The 23,303-nt window shown below is 33.4% G+C and overlaps 1 non-coding gene across 1 annotated transcript; it reads right to left on the bottom strand.

Annotated features, from left to right (window-relative positions):
- Positions 1–22,921: 22,921 nt before the first annotated feature.
- Positions 22,922–23,028, bottom strand: LOC121217228 (small nucleolar RNA R71). Its single transcript, XR_005913359.1, has one exon. It is a non-coding gene; the product is annotated as a small nucleolar RNA R71 (small nucleolar RNA).
- Positions 23,029–23,303: the final 275 nt, after the last annotated feature.

The following is a 23,303-nucleotide window of genomic DNA, read 5'->3' as shown; positions in this document are numbered from 1 at the left end:
AGTAAGCAAAACAATTTCATATTATGAGATATTTGAATTTTGGTGAGATAGGGTCATAACGATTTTGAAATTCCCTATTCTGATTTGGAAAAATCATTAAAAATTGTAAAAAAAAATAATTATGGATTATAATTTATATGCTTAAAATACTTAATGAGTCTATTGTCAAAATAAACAAATAGAAACATCATCTGAATCCCGTATGAGAAGATAATTAATTTTTAGTGAAGAGAGATTGAAACTGTCAGACAGCAAAACAGGGAAGACTTTAAAGAATAAACTGTATTTATTGGCTAGTCCAAAAATTTTGAAAATTTTATGGTAAAAAGATATGTGAGTTTAGTTTCAGAGAAAATTAGCGGATCTAAATTTGAGATGAACAAGAGTAAATAGTGGAACTATATGCAATTATGATTGTATTATCTTGAGAACATATTGTGTGAATTGGTAAAAGCATGTTAATAAATTTATTATTATTTAAATACCAACTTACTAAGCTATATAGCTTACTCCATTTATTTTCTGTGTTTATAATGTCCTCAGGTTAGTTCGGGTTGGAAGTCGTAGGAGAACCTATCACACTATCAAACTAACAAATTGGGTATTGATAATTCTTATACTTAAGATTATGTCATGTATAGGGGACTTTGTTGTTTTTGTATGTTTCATAATTGTTTTGGCCTAAAATGTTGGCCTATGCTATTTGAAAGTTCATTGTTGTGTATGTAACACCCCTAACCCGTAATAGTCGCTGGATTAGGGTAAAGGGGCATTACCGGACATATCGGAACATTTCATAATCATTTCACAGTCAACAGTCATACATTTTCATATCATATTCAAATGTAAAAAATAAGTCTCCTTCTTAGGTCAACGAGACTTAAACATGTATTAGAAAGAGGTCAGGACTAAACCGAACACATACAAAAATATTTAAAACTAAAAAATTTTTCTAAGTTACAAAGGTCACACGCTCGTGTGAACAGGCCGTGTGCCTTACACGGCATTAGACACGCCTGTGTGTCTAGGCCATGGCAAAATAGAGCATACATACTGACTTGTCCACACGGCTACAAGACACGCTCGTGTGCCAGGCCGTGTGAAAATTAGAGAGGCTACTGACTTGGATCACAAGGCCAACCACACGCCCATGTGCCAACCTGTGTGTCACAGACGATTGAAAGACACACCCGTGTGTCTAGGCAGTGTCAAAACTGTAAGGTATACTGACTTTGAATCGTAGCGTACCCCAGGGGACACATGGCCATGTAAAGTAACTGTGTGTCACACACAACTGAGACACACGCCCGTGTCACTGCCTGTGTGGACAAAAAAAGGCCATTTACAAGGCCAACTTGCCACCCTAATTTTGGGTCCTTCCTACAAGATCTAAACCAAAACATTTCATACCAAATTCCAACTAATACATAACCAAAACATACATCATTTATGCCATATCATTAACAACCAACTTTATCCTTATAATCCATACTAAATCATGCCAAATCATAAGTCAAATTCATACCAAAACATATGACTCACAATCTCAATTTTCTTTATTCATTCACATGTCAAAACCTTACCAAATTCTAGAATAGGCACATACCATAACTTACCAAAATGACCAATTCTATTAGCCATTGATGAACACATTATAATGACCATATTGCTTCACATAGCTTATACTCAAAAGTCATTTATAAACACAACCAAAACCAAGCATATCACATGGCTAGATATACACATTACCAAATATATACAAATACTTTCAGCCTATACATGCCATATTCTAATATTCACTTTTTCAAAAGGTACCAAAATATAGTTCGATAGTGTGTTGATGATCCTTGATGATTTTCGAGCTCCCGGTAGCTTCGATAATCTATAAAACAGTTGAAAACACATACAAAGTAAGCTTTCAAAAGCTTAGTAAGCCATATACAAATAAACTCATCACATAATACATTTCTAAACCATTTCATTCATGTAGTTCATGGAAAAATATAACCACATATCTATAATTTTTATATAGCTCGATTGTTCATAATTCAACTTCATATGCACATCTCATTCAAATAATTCATACATATTTCATATGTCCACATATCTACTTATATTTACCTTTCATTCTCAATCTTAATATACATTTCAAACGTACCTGAATCATATACAAATTCATATAATCATTCATTTGCTCAGAATGCCCGTTGAACCATTCAAAATCAAATAGGATACATGGATAGCTCAGAAACCTCGTACAATGCCAATGTCCCAGACGTGGTCTTACATGTAATCAAATATTGATCCCACTATCCCAGATAGGGTCTTACACGAAATCTAATACGATGCTGATGTCCCAGACATGGTCTTACACGTAAATCTCAAATCGATGCCAACGTCCTCGACGTGGTCTTACACAAAATCACATATCAGAAATCCTATGTCATGACATATCCTAACTATTCCTATGGTTCGTACGGGACTTTTCAGACGTCTTCACATTATCGGAACTTTCTCGGATTTCACATATTTTACTCTCAAATCCATTCATCATAATTCAAATATCATATAAGCAATTAATAAATCAATTCAAAACATTTATTTGTATACCGACTTACCTCGTACAGACTCAAATGAACGGAATCGACTACTCGATGACTTTCGACTTTCCCCGATCAAAACCTGTTCTCTTTGGTTCTTGATCTATATAAATTAAAATTTAACTTTTTCAATCTCACATTCATTCAAATCAATCCATTTACACATATTTAGGGCATTTTACAAATTAGCACTCACATTTTCACATTTTAACACTTTAGTCCCTAATTCATAAAATTACAAAATACACAAAATTTCCATATACACATGCTTAGCCAAATTTTCATGTAGTTCATATAAGCCCATATATTTCATTTATTTCACATTTTAGTCCCCTTAAAATCTCTTTTTTCATAATTTAACCCAAATTACTCAAATTAATCAAAAATCCCAATACAGAACATTTGTATCTATCATCAAACTTTCATATTTCATTAACTAACATCACAAAGCTCATAAAAGAATCAACGGAATAATTCAAAATCATCATCAAATTTAGAAATTAAGACATGGGCTTGATACAATACAAAGCAACGATAAAAAAATATAGAAATTATCAAAAACTGAGCAAAACACATATCTAAATAAAAAAAGGACCAAGGTCAAACCTTAAACAAGATTTTATATTTTCTTTTCCTTTTATTTTTGGCAATGATGAACACAAAATGACTAATATCATGCCTTTGTTTTATTTTAATTATCATATTAACCAAATACCAATTTTACCCTTTGTTATAAAACCATTTAATCATTAAACATAAGGCCATTTATGTCCATTAATCTTTTCAATGGCATAACAGCAACATAAGGACCTTACAATTAATAAGCCATGGTGAATAGGCACTTTTAACATATAACATACAACTTTTACATTTTATGCGATTAAGTCCTTTTTCTACATTAAGCACATAAATGATCAAATTTTCACACGGAACTTTCACAGATATCAATTCATATATTATAAGAATAGAAAATAATATTATAATATTATTCTGACTCAGATTTGTTGTCCCAAAATCACTATTCTGACTAAGGTCTAAACTGGGCTGTTACAGTGTAAGGCCATTTGATGTTGGTATATTGGCTATATTATAAGTCCATGATGATGGATTTCAAGTATGTGTATGCGTACATATGTGGTTGAATGAGTTGTGATATCTATGTGTGACGTAAATTTGTTCGTAACGGTAAGTCAGATTAGTGCATGGGCTAGGGACATGGCTATGCGAGCCACACGGCTATGTCCTATTATCACACGGGAGTGTGCCCTTGTTTTTCATCAAATTTTTCAAAGTTTTCTAAAGTTCTCAGTTTGGTCCCGAACTGTTTCCAGAGCATGATTTGGGCTTCATAGGCCCATATTAGGGACTTTAAGATGAAATGTGAAAGGTTTTAAATTTAAACGCAAATTCATGACCCGATTTTATACAATTGCATGTGTTTATGTCCAGTAATGCCTCATACCCTATTTCGGTGTCAAACACGAGTAATGGGTGTTACATTTAGTTGTATCAGAGCCATGTTTTATTCGATTCTCAGACTAACCTAGCATGTGTAAAAGTCTAGCTATACATGCCATATATGAACCGTGATAGTGTGATATCTCCCGACTCTGATGAAATTGTTTTGTTGAGATAGAGGTGCTTTCCAACCGAGCTATTTTTGAAAATGCTGCAAATGACATTGGGATATTTGAAAATGTATTTGTGATAAATTCAAACTTAAAAGGGTATGAATAATAGTTCATGACGTGTATGTGATGAGGTACAAAAATGAAACATCTATAAGTTGAGAATTATGAGTAAGATGTTATTATTTTGGTTGAATGTAGTATTTCGATTGACTGTGATGATTTTATGAAACGGGTAAAATGTTATAAATGTTATAAAAAGGCTTTAACCTGGACTGGTAGTATTGTTATATCGTATGTGACTCTAGAGTGTGTATTATGAATATGTGCCAAAAAGGGGCATTTTTAAAAATGAAATGATAGATTGTTAATATACATACCTTGAGAATACTATCTGAATATTCCTTGAAATTAAAATAGTGTAAAGGGGAATTATTCTTGAAATATGGGAAAGTAACATAAAATGCAAATTTGTATTATGATAAGCATTCATGTTTGTTTACCTTCATATGATGTTATGTGTTTGACTTGTACGATTAAGTGGATGCAGTCAGAGAAATGAATTACGACTTGTAAAGACGTCTGAGTATGACAACAGCGATTGAGTAGATTATGATGATCTCTTCTGGGTATTATATATATGTGTGTGATTGTTCATTATCTGATGAAATTCTTACCGTATGAGAATAAGGGCTGATAGTAAAGGTAGATGAAAGCACTATGGTTTGGCTGATTGATGATTAGTATATCTTACCGTTCTTTTTGGAGTCTATTCTAATATGTTTGGTATGAAAAGTTAAAGGTGAAAATTATGTGAGATATACTTCTGCTACTACTGAGCATTGATTTAGTTAAGATATGTATAATTGTAAATATGTTTCCTTTGTTACAATTGATTCCAAAACGAGTAAGCATAATTTTCTTCTGGATTTCTCTGAGGAACCGTTAAGGTCTTTATTATTATTTCCTTCTGAATTGTGTTCTCAGACTTTTAGTATGTGTATTCTTTAACTTGTGATGGCTATGTCTATTATGGATGTTGTCTCGGTTTGATCACAGGAACGTGGTGATTCCGGCATCAGGATTCCTTAAATTTTTGTGAAAAGAATTGCTATTGGAAGAGGTATGGATAGTGAAAGTTCAAACTCAAATGGTATAACGGTTTTCTTTCCTCAGGCAAGTTTGATTAAAGACAATGAGTTCAATTGAGATATTTTGTTTCCTTGAGCAATTACAGTCATAAAGGTCTTTGAGTAGCATGATAAGAGAATTTTGAAAGATTGTGTGTTTGAGTTGTTTTAATAGCATGAAGAAAGGAGCATTTGTTATGTTATTATTTGATAGTCGAAATCGACTCAGTTGTTTTTATCAGAGTGAGCTGGTCAATTGAAATGTGATTTGAGTTACATGTAGTTAAAGTATCCTCAGTTATGGTAATAAATTTTGTACATTCACGAATATATTGATGGATAGTCTGAATGAAGGATTGATATTCTAGAGAGTATGATAGCGAGATATACCTATTAGATTTGTTCTAATCTGATGATGTTATTATGAGTTAAAGCTGTTTTGAATAATATGGTTATTACATTTATGAAAATTTGGATGGTCTATGCATGTTAGCTAAGTTGAAAACAATTGAAGATATTATTAACCGAAGCTCTGGTTCTAAGTTCAGTTTGAATTGAGTAATGAATTTATGACTTTTCAATGATGCACTATTGAACGGATGGGAATGTGTTTTATTACTAGAATGTAAAATGATGGTTCATGTTTTCATACAGTTAATGTCACATTAAAAAGAATTGTTCGACCAGTGATTTAGAGACGGTCACTTTTATGTCTGTATTGAGAATTTGGTGATATCGTTTTATCGATGAAATGTGTCACATGTTCCCTGATTTCAAGAATTAAAGTATTGACTGTCATAGAAAGATCTGAAGTTAAGATAGTGTTAAAGACTTGAAATATTGAAATATCGTGAGTAGCTATTTATTAATCTCTGGGAAAGCAGAATAGTTATAGATACTGGATGGAAAAAAATCTTTGTTTATTTTGTGAGTGGGTTACACGATTAATCTTAATTGATGATGATCTAATTTTAGCTAGATTAAAAGCTAAAGTGATGTTTTCATTAGAAGATTGAGAATTTCAGAAATGTGCTAATGAATAGTAAGTTAAACGAGTTCAATATGAGTTAATTTTTTATTTTGAATTTCAAGTCTGACCTAATGATTGATGTTATTGTTCTGAGATAGAAATTGCATGCAGATGAATTCAGAACTTATGCAAGAAATTTTTGTACGAGGCTTAGTACTAGCTTGTTGGTTCATTTTGGGAGTAATAAAAAAATGTGCAGTTATTTGAAATAGATGTTTTGGTGATCAGGTAAGTAACTTGATATTTTTGAGTTTATGCTCAGATGTCGATTTGATAATGGATAAAAGTCAAATACAAAGAGCATTCAGGTCTATTGCAGTCAGTGATAACCTTAATGTGATATGAGATAGAATTACTATAGATTTTGTATTTGAATTATCTTTATCTCCAAAAAAGAAGATAATATCAGATTGTGATTAATCGATTATGTACAGATTTCTTGTTTAACAAACCAGCCGAGTAAGATGTTTTTGGGATTATTCGATTATGTGAAGTATCAGTCTCCATTATTACGGATAGAGATCCGAGGGCTATATCCAAATTATGGAAAGAGCTACAGGAAACTATGAGTACGCAGTTGCATCTTGGCACGGTAATACATCTGTAAATCGGTGATAAGTCTGAGAGAGTAATTCAAAACTTTGGCGTTATGCTCCGACACTAAGTGTTAAACTTCAAAGGTGATTAGAAAGAGATATACGAGGTTTATATGATTTGTAATTCTAGGAAAAGTAGTGAAAGTCATTCATGATAGTTAAAAGCAATCTCTTCTGGTAAGATTTTCGGGGACGAAAATCCCTAAAAGAAGGAGGGTTGTAACAACCCGATTTTGGGCATAGTCGGAACAATGGTTTCGGGACCACAAATCCAATGAGAAAAAAATCTTATTTTTATTATATTTTTATGGTCTAAATTTTCATGGAATGATATTGTGAAAATTTCGCTCGAAATTTTCGACGTTTGGGCACTCAATTTAGTCAAAAGGACTAAATTGTAAAAAGTGCAAAAGTTGAGTTCTAAATATTAGAGGTGTCCAATTGTTATGAAATTTTAAATTGGAGGTCCTTAAATGGTAATTAGACCATTGGTTACTTTTTTTGGACAAAAATGGATATGAAATAGGTGAAATATAATATTTTTAAGTTAGGGGCATTTTGGTCATTTAGTAATTAAAATGAATTAAAAACAAAATTAAAAGCCAAGTTTTGTCCATCTTCAACCCCATGGCCAAAGTTCACAAGGGGAAACCATGGCTAGGGTTTTTCAAGCTTCCAAGCTCGACTGTAAGTCTGTTCTAGCCCTTTTTTTTAATGATTTTTACATTTTTTATATCCTCGTAACTCTGTTTAGCTATTTCTACCATTATTTTGAGCTAGGGTTTGTGTTTAAAATTCCCCCATGGATGACATACATGTGTTTTGATGTTTTATGGAAGAATATGAAAGTTTGGAGTGTGATAAACAACTTTTACTAAGTGATTTTTGATGAAATTTCATAAAAGGACCTATTTGTAGAAGTTGTAAAATATGTGTAGGAAATGTGATTTAGTGAAAAATGTGGGCTACTATAAGAGGGAATATGAATCGACTAAGCTTGAGTATTGAGAAAAATGGATACATTTCATTTTACGAGCCTAGGGGAAAATTTTTAAATATGTGAAACTTTAAGGGCAAAAATATAATTTTTCCATAATATGATTTTTGGACAGATTTGAATAGTAAAATAATTTAATAAGTCATGTAACATCCCAAAATAGGGCCTAAACGGAACAGTGGTTGCAAAACAACGAATCCGAGATAGAAAAGTTTATTCCGATTAATTTTTATAATTTACTGAGTCATTAGATGCATTTGTTGGAGTATCGATGGAAAATTTTATAGATAGCATGCTTAATTTACCTTCTAGGGCTTAATAGCAAAAGTTGATAAATATGAGTTTTAGATGCTAAAGGATTAAATTGAAGAGTATAATTGAAATAGAGGTCCTTAAATGGTAATTAGACCACAATGTTTTCATGGACAAAAATGGACATACATAGATAAAAATAACTAAAGTTTTAATGAAGAATATTTTAGTCATTTGGTAATTAAAAGATTAAAAAGGGAAAAAGATGGCAAAATGTGCCCATCTTCTTTATTAGGCTGAAATTTCAAGGGTTCTTCATAGCTACGGTTTTTTCAAGCTTCCAAGCTTCATAGTAAGTGATTCCAAGCCTCGTTTTTAATGTTCTTTACGTTTTTGAAGTCCCACTAACTTAATTTAACTTATTCTAGCAATAATTTAAACTAGGGTTCATATTTGGAAAAATACCCATAGGTGAAATATGTTTATTTTGATGTTTTATGGTAGAATATGAAGCATGAAATTATGTTAAACGACTTGAGCTAAGCGATTTTAAGCGAAAACGAGTAAAACAACATAATCGGTAAAAATACATAATGGTCATAAGTACATGTTAGAGTGGGAATTTGATGTTGTCGTAGGTAAATAAATGATCAGCATGTCATAAAACATAAGAATTAGGGATAAAGTTTCATTTATGAGCCTTAGGGCAAAAGTGTAAATATGCAAAAGTTTAGGAGCAAAATCGTAATTTTTTCAAAGTTAGAGTTAAGGACTGTTTTGATAAATGTGAATATTAAATAAGTTAAATCTTCTATTATAGATCAAGAAGAACGAAATTTGGGGTTAGACTAAGGAAAGAAAAAGGTTGAGGACTAAATCAAAATATTTGATCGTATTTTGTATCGAGGTAAGTTTGCGGTAAATAAATGTAATGTTTTATTATTTATAATTAATGATGTTATTTTTTAGCATCTACATATTTATTTTGTAAATTTATTCCTTGATGATTCAAGCAAAAATTGACGGAGAAATGATATTTAAAAGTCCCGATTGAACCTTAAGAATGTGTAGGATACAAATGTCATGACATTAGAGTTTAAGGATACCAAGTAAGATCATGCCAAGGCATGGCATTGGTAAGTTTTTCAAGGCAAGGAAATCATGTAAGACTATGTCTAGACATGGCATTGATAAACTACTATAAGACAAAGATCTCATGTAAGACCATGCCAAGGCATGGCAATTGTGAGTTCATAAGGGAAGGATGCCACATAAGACCATGTCAAGACATGGCAATGATAAGTTTAAAAAACAAAGGTACCCGTGTATCCTTAGTATTCCAAATGGTTCAAAAAAAAATTCAAGAGTGTACCAAAGGGAAGGTAAGATAACTCCATGTTCGAAAGGTTCAGGTTATCTTGATAATTCATTTAGAATGTTGTTATTTATTTACATGCAAACTTACTAAGCTTTATGCTTACTCCATTTATTTTCTCTCTTTTTTATAGTAAAATAAAGCCAACTCAAAAAACCGTAAGGACGTCGGAGATCGCCTCACACTATCAACGAGCTATCTCGGTATTTTGTGACTAGAAATACTTTAAGTTATGGCATGTATAGAAACTTGGCTATTTTGTGTGTATGTCCTTATGATATGATTAAAGAATGGCATCTGAATACTTGGTAATGATTAGATTATGATATAGCTAAATAAGAACATGTTTTGGTATTATGTATGCCTAAATGAGGTTTGATGTAAAGAAATTATAAAGGAGTAAGAGTTGGCCATGGAACAGTTAGGAAATAGTAGCATTGACGTGGTTTTGAAAAATCACTAAAAATCGTATAAATGGAATTAAATGGTGAATGAGATATAGAATTAAAGCTTATTGAGTCTATTTTCATAGGAAAGAAATAGAACAAGAAAAAAAGTCTATATTCTAAGATATTTAAATTTTTGTAAGACTGGTTCAGAGTGACTACGTGATCCTTTGTTCCAACTTTGGAAAACACTAGAAATTATACAAAAATAATTATAAGTCATAGTTTATATTTATAGATTCCTTAGTGGCCTATTTTCATTAAAAATAAATGGAAACGTTATCCGAATTCGGTATAATGAGATAATTGATTTTTAGTGAAGAGAGGTCGGGTCCGCTAAACTGCGAAACAGGGGAACATTTAATGAATAAAATGTACTAATTGGCCAAACTAAAAATTTTGGAAAGATTATGGTAAGAAGACATATAAGTCTAGTTTCAGGAAAAAAATACGGATTTAAATTTTGAGTTTCGTAACTCAAGTTATAATTAATTTAGTAACTGTTACGCAGATGGATAGTTTTATTATGAATAGTGAAATTAATTGTTTTGATTTGTGTAAGTAATTGGAAAATTTTTAATGTTCCTGGTTTGGCCCCGAACCGTTCCAATTGCACGTTTTAGGGCCTCGAAGGCCCTTTTTAGAGATTTATTAGATGAATGCGAGCGGATTAATTTTTAAAAGTAAATTTTTTATGCCTCGAACAAGCAAGATAAGTCTGGTAACACCTCGTGCTCGACTCCGACGACGGTCTAGGGTAAAGGGTGTTACATTTATTGGTATCAGAGGAAGATTTTAGTTGGTTGTCAAAATATTCAGTATGAGTAAGAGTATAGCTATACATGCCATACTTATATTTTGATAGTGTGACAACTCTTGACGATTTTAAAATGTTTTTCTTTTATAGTTATGGATCTCGAACGAGTTGGTGCAGATGATATAGAAAGTAACGCACCCATTCCCGCAGAAGGGACGTTGCACTAGATAGTAGTGAAAGGCTCGTTATAGTTAGTCAGGGAGGAGGGGCTCGAGAAGCCTTCTTCCAAGTTATGAATCAATGGTTTGTCGAGTTCATTCATACGAATCCAACCGTTAGACCTCCACCCCCTCATGATCCTCAGACTACCCATGTAGCTTCCCCAGTCATAGATACAGTCAGAAGAGAGAAGCCACCCGTTGATAAAATTAGAAAACAAGGGCCCGAAGACTTTTGGGCTACTAAAGATAACGATGTAAAGAAAGCTGAATTTTGGCTCGAGAATACTATCAGGGTCTTTGATGAGTTATCCTACACACTTGAAGAGTGCATGAAGTGTGCTGTATCACTTTTACGAGACTCGGCCTACCATTGGGGGAAGACACTTGTGTCAGTAGTACCAAAAGAAAGGGTTACTTGGGATTTCTTTCAGGAGGAGTTTCGTAAGAAATACATTAGTCAGAGGTTCATCACTAGAAAAGAAAGAATTCCTTGAACTAAAGTAGGGTAAGATGACACTGACTGAATATGGACGTGAATTTTTCAGACTCAGTAATTATGCTTGGGAGTGTGTGTTTACTGAAGCTGTTATGTGCAAGAGATTTGAAGATGGGCTCAATGATGATATTCGATTGTCAGTCGGTGTTTTAGAAATAAAAAAGTTTTGTATTTTAGTTGAAAGAGCTTTTAAGGCAGAGGAGTTGCTGAAAGGAAAGGGTAAAGCTAAAATTAAGATACAAGACACAAAGAAAAGATAGATGATCAAGTCGTTTCAGTCTACATCCAAGAGGCCTAGAGAGTTCTCTACGAGATCTAATTTTTCAGCAGAGTATTCTAGCCAAAACAGAGGTAGAACATTTATGGGTCAGAAAGCTCAGACCACTTCAATTGCGAGTGTTGGCAGTATTCAGCCTGATAGACCCAAGTGTCCTCAATATGGTCGACGTCATCTAGGTCAATGTCGAGCAACTAAGATTGGTTGTTTCCGATGTGGTGCATCATATCATTTCATTTGGGAGTGTCCTGAGATGGTTAAAAGAGAAGTAATATCGAGTGTAAGATCAGGCAATGCCCCCGTTAGAGGCAGACCTCAAAGAAGTTCGGGAATAGGGGCAGGTAAAGGTGCATCTAGAGATTCAGCAACGAGACTAGATGTTAGAGCACCTGCAAGGACCTATGCTATCTATGCTCATTAAGAGGCATCCTCCCCTGATGTAATTACGGGTACATTTTCTCTTCATGATGTTAATGTAAATGCTTTGATTGATCCGAGTTCGACCCATTCCTATATTTGCATGAAATTGATGCCTAGTATGAACATTTCTATAGAGTCTACAGGATTTGTGATTAAAGTATCAAATCCATTAGGTCAGTATGTATTAGTAGACAAAGTATGTAAAAATTGCCCTTTGATGATTAGAGGTTACTATTTTCCGGCCGATCTCATGCTATTGCCATTTGATGAGTTTGATGTGATTCTTGGTATGGATTGGTTGACTGCATATGAAGTGATAGTGAATTGTGGAAAGAAGTTCATTGAGTTGAAATGTGAAAATGGCGAAATTCTTCGGGTTAATTCAGATGAGTCAGATAGTTCAATTGCCATGATTTCTATTATATCTGCTCAGAAATGTTTGAGAAAAGGATATGGAGCTTATCTTGCTTTTGTGTTGAATACTAAAGATCCAGAGTTGAAAATTGAACCAGTGCTTGTGGTATGTGAGTTTCCTGATGTGTTTCTGGAAGAACTACCAGGTTTGCCTCCTATCAAAGAAGTTGAGTTTGGTACTGAATTGGTTACGGGTACAACACCCATTTCTATTGCTCCTTATAGAATGACTCCAATGGAATTGAGAGAATTGAAAGTTCAGTTGTAGGAACTAACAGAGAAAGGCTTTACAAGACCTAGTTGTTCACCATAGGGTGCACCAGTGCTCTTTGTGAAAAAAAATGGCTCGATGAGATTGTACATAGATTATCGGTAGCTTAACAAGATGACTATTAAGAACAAGTATCCACTGCCTAGAATTGACGATTTGTTTCATCAATCGAAGGGAGTTACTATGTTCTCCAAGATAGATTTGAAATCCGGATATTATCAGTTGCGAGTTAAAGAGTTAGATGTTCTGAAGACTACTTTCTGGACTAGGTATAGCCATTATGAGTTCCTTGTGATGCCATTTGGCTTGACTAATGCTCCTGCCATTTTCATGGACTTAATGAATCAAATTTTTAGACCTTACTTGGATAAATTTGTAGTTGTGTTCATTGATGATATCTTGATTTATTCTCATGATAAGACTGAGCATTTAGAGCATTTTATAACAGTTTTACAGACTTTGAGAGATAATCAACTTTATGCCAAGTTTAGCAAAAGTGAGTTCTAGTTACGGGAAGTTGGTTTTCTTGGACATATAGTCTAAGATGAAAGTATTAGAGTTGATCCGAGCAATATTTCAACCATTGTTTATTAGAAGCCTCCCAGGAATGTATCAGAGGTCAGAAGTTTTCTTGGTCTCGCCAGTTATTATAGACGATTTGTAGAGGGATTTTCCATGATAGCTACTCCATGGACAAGATTGCTACAGAAAGATGTCAAGTTTGAATGGACTGAAAAGTGTCAGCAGAGTTTTGATAAGTTAAAGGCATTGTTGACTGAAGCTCCTGTCTTAGTACAACCAGAACCAGGTAAAGAGTTTGTGATTTACAGTGATGCGTCCTTGAATGGACTAGGCTATGTACTTATACAGGAAGGAAAGGTAATTGCTTATGTCTCTAGACAGCTAAAGCCACATGAGAAAAATTATCAAATACATGATTTAGAACTAGATGTCATTGTATTTGTGTTGAAAATCTGGGGACATCACTTGTATGGCGAGAAGTGTCGAATATTTACTGATCATAAAATTTTAAAATACTTGATTACTCAGAAAGATTTGAACTTGAGGCAAAGAAGATGGCTAGATTTGATTAAAGATTATGTACTAGTTATCGATTATCACCCGGGTAAGACAAACGTAGTTGCTGATGCTTTGAGTAGAAAATATTTATTTGCATTAAGAGCTTTGAACACTAGTTTAACCTTATCAGATTATGGTTCTATCTTAGCTGAATTAAGAGCTAAGCCAATGTTTCTTGAAGAAATTTGTGAATTTCAAAAAGATGACTGTGAGTTGCAAGCTAAAAGAGCTCAGTGTGAGTTGGGTATAGATCCAGATTTTTAGATCAGTTCTGATAGTTGTTTAATGTTCAGAAATTGGATATGTGTGCCAAAGAATGATGAGCTTATTCGAAAGATTTTAGAGGAAGCACATAGCAGTTCCTTATCTATTCATCCAGGTAGTATAAAGATGTATAATGATTTGAAGAAAATGTATTGGTGGGTAGGAATGAAGAGAGATACCTCAGAGTTTGCTTCTAGATGCTTGATCTGTCAGCAGGTAAAAGCCAAACATCAGGTACCTTCAGGTTTATTACAGCTTGTGTTAGTTCTTGAGTGGAAATGGGACCGAGTTGCCATGGATTTTGTGACAGGATTGCCGTTGGCACCGAGAAAGAAAGATGCAGTATGGGTTGTGATTGATAAGCTAACGAAATCGGCTCATTTTATTCCAGTTCGTACGGATTATTCACTTGACAAGCTGGCCGAGTTGTAATTTTAGAGATAGTCAGACTACATGGAGTACAGTTAGTGATTATTTCAGATAGAGACTCGAGATTTACTTCGTGGTTTTGGAAGAAGTTACAGGAAGCTTTGGGCACAAATTTGAGTTTTAGTACAGCTTTCCATCCTCAGATCGATGGTCAGTCAGAGAGAGTTATTCAGATACTTGAGGATATGCTTAGATGTTGTGTCTTAAAATTTCAAGGTAGTTAGGAGAAATATTTGTCGTTGGTAGAGTTTGCTTATAATAATAGTTACCAGTCGAGTTTGAAAGTGGCACCTTATGAAACTTTGTATGGACATAAATGTCGCACACCTTTGTATTGGATAGAGCTTAAAGAAAATCAGATTTACGGGGTTGATTTAGTTAAAGAAACTAAAGAGAAAGTGAAAGTTATTAGAGATTGCTTGAAAGCAGCTTCAGATAGACAGAAGTCTTATGCAGACTTGAAAAGAAAAGAGATTGAGTACCAAGTTGGTGACAAAGTGTTCTTGAAAGTATCCTCGTGGAAGAAAGTCTTTAGATTTGGCAAGAAAGGCAAACTAAGTCCATGTTTTATTAGACCTTTTGAGGTGACTGAAAGAGTTGGACCATTAGCATATCGGTTAGCTTTGCCGCCAAAGTTAAAGAAGATCCATGATGTGTTCCATGTGTCCATGTTACATCGTTATCGTTTTGATCCTTCACATGTGATTTCACAGACAGAGGTTGAGATTCAGCAAGATATGACTTACGGTGAAGAACCCGTAAAGATTTTAGCTCGAAAGGTCAAGCAACTAAGGAAAAAAACTATTGCACTTCTGAAAATATTATGGAATAGGCATAGGGTAGACGAGGCTACATGGGAGCCTGAAGAGGTTATGAGAAAATAGTATCCAAATCCTTTCATAGGTAAGATTTTCGAGGACAAAAATCCCTAAAGGGGGAAAAATGTAACATCCCAAAATAGGGCCTAAATGCAACAGTGGTTGCAAAACCACGAATCTGAGATAGAAAAGTTTATTTCGATTAATTTTATAATTTACCGAGTGATTAGATGCATGTGTTAGAGTATCGATGGAAAATTTTATAGATAGCATGCTTAATTTACCTACAAGGGCTTAATTGCAAAAGTTGATAAATATGAGTTTTAGATGCTAAAGGATTAAATTGAAGAGTATAATTGAAGTAGAGGTCCTTAAATGGTAAATAGACCATTACGTTTTCTTGGACAAAAATGGACATACATAGATAAAAATAACTAAAGTTTTAATGAAGGGTATTTTAGTCATTTGGTAATTAAAAGATTAAAAAAGGGAAAAAGATGGCAAAATTTGTCCATCTTCTTCATTAGGCCGAAATTTCAAGGGTTCTTCATAGCTAGGGTTTTTTCAAGCTTCCAAGCTTCATAGTAAGTGATTTCAAGCCCCGTTTTTTTAATGTTCTTTACGTTTTTGAAGTCCCGGTAACTTGATTTAACTTATTTTAGCAATAATTTAACCTGGGGTTCATATTTGGAAAACTACCCATAGGTGAAGTGTGTTTGTTTTGATGTTTTATGGTAGAATATGAAGCTTGAAATTATGTTAAACAACTTGAGCTAAGCGATTTTAAGCGAAAACGAGAAAAACGACATAATCGGTAAAAATACCTAATGGTCATAAGTACATGTTAAAGTGGGAATTTGAGGTTACCGTAGGTAAATAAATGATCAGCATGTCATAAAACATAAGAATTAGGGATAAATTCTCATTTCCGAGCCTTGGGGAAAAAGTGTAAATATGCAAAACTTTAGGGGCAAAATCATAATTTTGCCAAAGTTAGAGTTAAGGATTGTTTTGATAAATGTGAATATTAAATAAGTTAAAATTTCTATTATAGATCAAGAAGAACGAAATTCAGGGTTAGACTGAGGAAAGAAAAGGTTGAGGACTAAATCAAAATATTTGATCAAATTTTGTATCGAGGTAAGTTTGCGGTAAATAAATGCAATGTTTTATTATTTATAATTAATGATGTTATTTTTCAGCATCTATATATTTATTTTGTAAATTTATTCCTTGATGATTCAAGCAAGAATTGACGGAGAAATGATATTTAAAAGTCCTGGTTGAACATTAGGAATGTGTAGGATACAAATGTCATGACATTAGGGTTTAAGGATACCAAGTAAGACCATGCCAAGGCAAGGAAATCATGTAAGACCATGTTTAGACATGGCATTGATAAACTACTATAAGGCAAAGATCCCATGTAAGACCATGCCAAGGCATGGCAATGGTGAGTTCATAAGGCAAGGATACCACGTAAGACCATGTCAAGACATGGCAATGGTAAGTTTAAAAAGGAAAGGTACCCGTGTATCCTTAGTATTCCAAATGGTTCAACGAAAAATTCAAGAGTGTACCAAAGGGAAGGTAAGATAACTCCATGTTCGAAAGGTTCAGGTTATCTTGATAATTCATTTAGAATGTTGTTATTTATTTACATGCAAACTTACTAAGCTTTACGCTTACTCCATTTATTTTCTCTCTTTTTTATAGTATCTCAAAGCCAACTCAGAAAATCAAAAAGATATCGAAGATCGCCTCACACTATCAACGAGCTATCTCAGTATTTTGTGACCAGAAATACTTTAAGTTATGGCATGTATAGGGACTTGGCTATTTTGTGTGTATGTCCTTATGATATGATTAAAGAATGGCATGTGAATACTTGGTAATGATTAGCTTATGATATAGCTAAATAAGAACATGATTTGGTATTATGTATGCCTAAATCAGGTTTTATGCAAAGAAATTATGGAGTAAGAGTTGGCCATGGAACAATTAGGAAATAGTAGCAGTGACTTGGTTTTGAAAAATCACTAAAAATTGTAGAGATGGAATTAAATGGTGAATGAGATATAGAATTAAAGCTTATTGAGTATATTTTCATAAGAAAGAAACAGAGCAAGCAAAGGAAGTCTATATTTTGATATATTTAAATTTTTGTAAGACTGGTTCAGAGTGACTTCATGATCCCCTGTTCAAATTTTGGAAAATCACTAGAAATTGTACAAAAATAATTATAAGTCATAGTTTATATTTCTAGATTCCTTAGTGAGTCTATTTTCATTATAAACAAACAGAAACATTATCTGAATTCTGTATAATGAGATAATCGATTTTTAGTGAAGAGAGGTCAGGTCCGCTGAACTGCGAAATAGGGGAACATTTAATAAATAAATTTACAAATTGGAAAAACCAAAAATGAGTCTAGTTTCACGAAAAATTTACGGATTTAAATTTTGAATTTCGTAACTCAAGTTATAATTAATTTAGTGACTGTTACGCAGATGGATAGTTTTATTATGAATAGTGAAAAAAATTGTTTTGATTTGTGTAAGTAATTGGAAAATTTTTAATGTTCCCGGTTTGGGCCCGAACTGTTCCAATTGCACGTTTTAGGGCCTCGAAGGCCCTTTTTAGGGTTTTATTTGATAAATGCGAGCAAATTAATTTTTAAAAGTAAATTTTTTTTGCCCCGAACAAGTAAGATAAGTCTGGTAACGCCTCGTGCTCGACTCCGGCGACAGTCTTGGGTAAGGCGTGTTACAAGTCGAATGCAATATTATAGATCAAGAAAAATGAAGTTCAGACTTAGAACGGGGAAAAAGAGTATTGGACAATTTGGTCAATTTCTTCATTTTAGGTCGAGGTAAGTTCGTATATTAATAAATGTTATTGATTTGTTTTAATTATGCAATATTATTATATATTTGATTAAATTATGAAAATTAAAGTAAACGTTCGAATTGAGTAAAAACGCAAGATCGATCACGATCGTTGCATAGTGAAATATGAATTGACGGTAAAAGACCATGGTTAAACCATGGCAATGTGCTAAGTGAAATAAGTGATTCACATGTAAGACCATATCTAGGATATGACATTGTGCTAAGTGAAATAAGACCATCGCATCTAAGTGAAATAAGTCAATGGCAATGTGCTAAGTGAAATAAGTCCATGGCATTGTGCTAAGTGAGAAATTTCTCGGTTGAACCTTAGGAATAAAATACCTTGGACACAAGTGTGGTACTATGTGAAGGCCACTTTGTGAATAAAATAGCTTTGGACACAAGTGTGGTACTATGTGAAGGCCCCTTTGGCTACTAGGGTGGTACAGATACTATGTGAAGGCCACTGTGTATTCGTTATTATTCCAATGTGTTTAATGGGAATTGACTAAGTGTAAACGAATATGACTATGTGATGATTAAATGTGAAAGAATTATGATCCAATAATATTATTTGATGTTGAATTGAAATAATGTGTTTTCGTTGAGGTTTAAGTGTATCAACTGACCTAGCCAAGATAAAAAATGAAAGTATAACTAGTTTAAGCGATACAGGTACATATGAAATCTATGTGAATGTTTTAATACAAAGAAAACGTGAGAGAGTAAAATTAGCAATAAAATAGTTTTGGACAGCAGCAGTTGTGTGACTTTGAAATATCATCAAAAATGGTGGAAATCAAATTAGAGGTTGAATAAGATGTGAAATTAAATTTTATTGAGTATATTTTCACATAAAAGAAACGGTGTAAGAAAAAGAATTTCATATTAAGAGATATTTGAATTTTTGTGAGATAGGATTAGAATGATTTCAAAATCCCCTGTTCTGATTGGGAAAATAATTTAAAATTGTAAAAAAATAATTATGCGTTATAATTTATATTTTTAAAATCTTTAATGATTCTACTTTAAAAAAACAAATAGAAACATCATCTGAATCCCGTATGAGGAGATAATTAATTTTTAGTGAAGAGGGGTCAGAACTGTCGGACTGCAAAACAGGGGAGACTCTAAAGAATAAACTATACTTATTGGCTAGACCAAAATTTTTTAAAATTTTATGGTAATAACATATGTGAGTCTAGTTTCAAGAAAAATTAGTGGATCTTAATGTAGAGTTTCGTATCTTTGGATATAAATAATTTAGTAACTATGACTTGAGTAGACAGCTTGAGATGAACAAGAGTAAATAGTGGAACTATGTGCAATTATGATTGTATTATCTTGAGAACATATTCTGAGAATTGGTAAAAGCATGGTAATAAATTTCTTATTATTTACATACCAACTTATTAAGCTATATAGCTCACTCCATTTATTTTCTGTGTTTATAATATCCTCATGTTAGCTCGAGTTGGAAGTCGTCAGAGAACCTACCACACTATCAAACTAACAAATTGGGTATTGATAATTCTTATACTTAAGATTATGGCATGTATAGGGGACTTGGTTATTTTTGCATGTTTCATAATTGTTTTGCCCTAAAATGTTGGCCTATGCTATTTGAAAGTTCATTGTTGTGTAAGGTCATTTGATGTTGGTATATAGTCTATATTATAAGTCCATGATGATGCATTTCAAGGATGTGTATGCTTACATATGTGGTTGAATGAGTTGTGATATCTATGTGTGACATAAATTTGTTCGCAATGGCAAGTCAGATTAGTGCACGGGCTAGGGACATGGTCAGGTGAGCCACACAGCAGTGTCCTAATATCACACGGGAGTATGCCTCTGTTTTTCATGAAATTTTTCAAAGTTTTCTAAAGTTCTTAGTTTGGTCCCGAACCGTTTCCAGAGCATGATTTGGGCTTCGTAGGCCCATATTAGGGACTTTAAGATGAAATGTGAAAATTTTTAAATTTGAACACAAATTCATGACCCGATTTTTTACGATTGCATGTGTTTATGTCCAGTAATGCTTCATACCCTATTTCGGTGTCGAACACGGGTAACAGGTGTTACAGGTTGCTAATTATGTAAGTCAACCTATGAGACCTTATCATGTTATGAATGAAAGTTGTATGTGATGTTTATAAATATACTTAATTTTGAGTTGACTAGTGCTCAATAGGTTTATACTAAGTTTAAAGTATTGGTGTTGAATCATGTTTAATCTATATATGATAGTTTTGAAGTGATAAGTTATGTTTCAAGTTTATATGAACTTACTAAGCATTCATTGCTTACGTAGTCATCTTCTTCTTACTTTGCAAATTTTCGGAAGCTCAACCGGTTTGGAAACTCGTCGGATATCTGTCACACTATCCAGTGATTATATCGGTAGTTTTTGATGTCTTGATCAAGGTTATAATGGCATGTATAGGTGGACTTGAGTTTTATGTTAGTTGATGAGTTTGGCATGTATATGTCATGTTGGTTGATTTAATCTTGGCATTTTTGGTGCATTATTGATGTGAGTTATTTTGACAATGTGTTAATGCATGTCTGAATGGCTAAAATGGTAGGTGATGAATTGACCTCAATATGGTCAAGTTATGGTATGCTTTGGAAAGGTTTTGAATAGATGTGCATGATTGAAATATGGTTCGTATATATGTTGGATGTTGGAACCATTTGGAAATGGCTAGGTTTGTGTCATTTAGAGAAATGATCCAAATGGTAAGGTTATTTTGATGTGTTATGAATCTAATATGGTATGGTTGATATGTGTCAGTGTGATATGTTTTGGTATGGAAACAAGTTAGTTGATACATGGTTAAATATGCATATGTTTAGGTATATTTGATGTATGTGCTTGAGGTGCCAAAATGGCATATTGGTTGTATGAATTATTAGCCTACTGTATGAACCTTTTTTTGTAGGTTTTGAGTATGTTTAAAAGCTTTGATCATATGTGAAAAAGTACTTAGGCTTATGCTTGGGAAGGGTGAAAGAAGTGGCTTGATTTTAGCCATTTTCTTGTCCACACGGCCTAAGACACGGGTGTGTGCCTCAGCCGTGTGTGACACACGGTCTTGTGTCCCCTGTAGGTGTTAATGGTTTCTTTTCGAAAGATACATGACCTAGCACACGACTTTTCACAGGGGCATGTGAGGCCATTTTGAAGGTTACACAGCCTGGCACACGGGCGTGTGGCTTGGCCGTGTGACCGAAGTTAGAAAGTTACACGAGCATGAAAATGGGCTAGGACACGACCGTGTGTCCCCATTTCGAATGTTACATAGCTTGAGACATGGGCGTGTGTATCAGCCGTGTGACCCCTACAATGTGAATTTTTCTAACTTTTTCTTCAAAGTTTTAAATGTTTCTGATTTAGTCCTAAATCATTTCTAAAGTGTTTCTAAGGCCTCGAGGGCTCGAATAAGGGATGATATGCATATGTTTGAATAGATTATGTTGTGATTTATAAAATAATTAAAAATGAATGATTTGAGTTATGTTTTTACAGTAATGCTTCGTAACCCTATTCCGGCGACGGATACGGGTTAGAGGTGTTACAGCATGGCTTTAGTAATTTTTAGTTAAAGAATGTTATTAATCTAACATATTTATGTCATATTGATTAAAACTCATATTTTTAGAAATTGCACATTGAAATTTTTACTTTTTATTTTTCTTAGTTTAATTACTTAGGTAATTTTTAGTTTTTAAATCACTTTTTCAAATCAACATTTTTCCTTCACCAAATTGTTTAAAGTTGCATTTCATAAATATATTTCTTTCACAATCCTTATAGGTACAATAACTTGCATATTTCCATCGTTCCAAATTTTTGGTGATTGTTAGGGACTGTTTTAAAAGACATTATTTGTGAAATTGTTAATTTTGCATTTTGGTCTATTTTTTTCTATTAAAATTTAATTCCTATCTTTTTTGTGTTTGTTTTAGGTGTTTATAAGTATTGATCAAATTATTGATTTACTTCCCATAGACCTTGAAATTGATAGGACTTTCAGACAGAGAAGACAAGATAACCAAGGAAGGACTGAAGAGACGAATTTTGAAAATCAAAACTAAAATCTAAGAAGAGCATTCACTTATAATACTCATAATCTGATTATTGTTGTCGATGACAGAAACTACGCCATTCGACAATATGCGATTTCTCTATTCAAAAGCTCAATACGAGTATTGTGAGACCCGAAATTGAGGCACCACAATTCGAACTAAAGTCAGTCATTTTCCAAATGTTGCAAAATATGGGTCAATTTAGTGGGATGCCTACTGAAGATCCACATCTTCATTTTCAAGTATTCATGGAAGTGAGTGACTCATTCAAACTAGTCAGGCTGATAGAGGATGCCTTAAGATTGAGATTACTTCTATACTCCTTAAGAGATAGAGCACGAGTGTGGTTGAATCCCTTACCATTCGATTCCATAACTACATGGCAAGAGTTGGTTAAACTTTTCCTAATGAAATACTTTCCTCCACCTCTGATTGCCAAGATTTGAAATGAAATCATTTCATTTCAACAACTTGACGAAGAATCTTTATATGAGGCATGAGAGCGGTTTAAGGAGTTATTACGAAAGTGTCATTATCACTGCTTTCCTTACTGCGTTCAAATAGAGACTTTCTATATTGGTCTCAATATTCATACTAGAATGATGGTGGATGCTTCGGCAAATGGAGCCCTTCCTTTTAAATCTTACAACGATGCTTACGAGACTATTGAAAGAATTACCAGTAATAACTATCAGTTGCCAACCAACCAAGCAACCTCAAAAAGACAAGTAGCAGGAGTACATGAAGCAGACATACTTGCTTCTTTGGTAGCCCAGGTATCCTCTATGTCTTCTATGCTTAAGAACATAACTGTTAATG

This window comes from Gossypium hirsutum, chromosome A02 (genome assembly GCF_007990345.1).
Source record: "Gossypium hirsutum isolate 1008001.06 chromosome A02, Gossypium_hirsutum_v2.1, whole genome shotgun sequence".
Lineage (NCBI taxonomy): Eukaryota > Viridiplantae > Streptophyta > Magnoliopsida > Malvales > Malvaceae > Gossypium > Gossypium hirsutum.
Note: the sequence above shows the minus strand (reverse complement) of the source record. Positions and strands in the feature narration are given on the sequence as shown.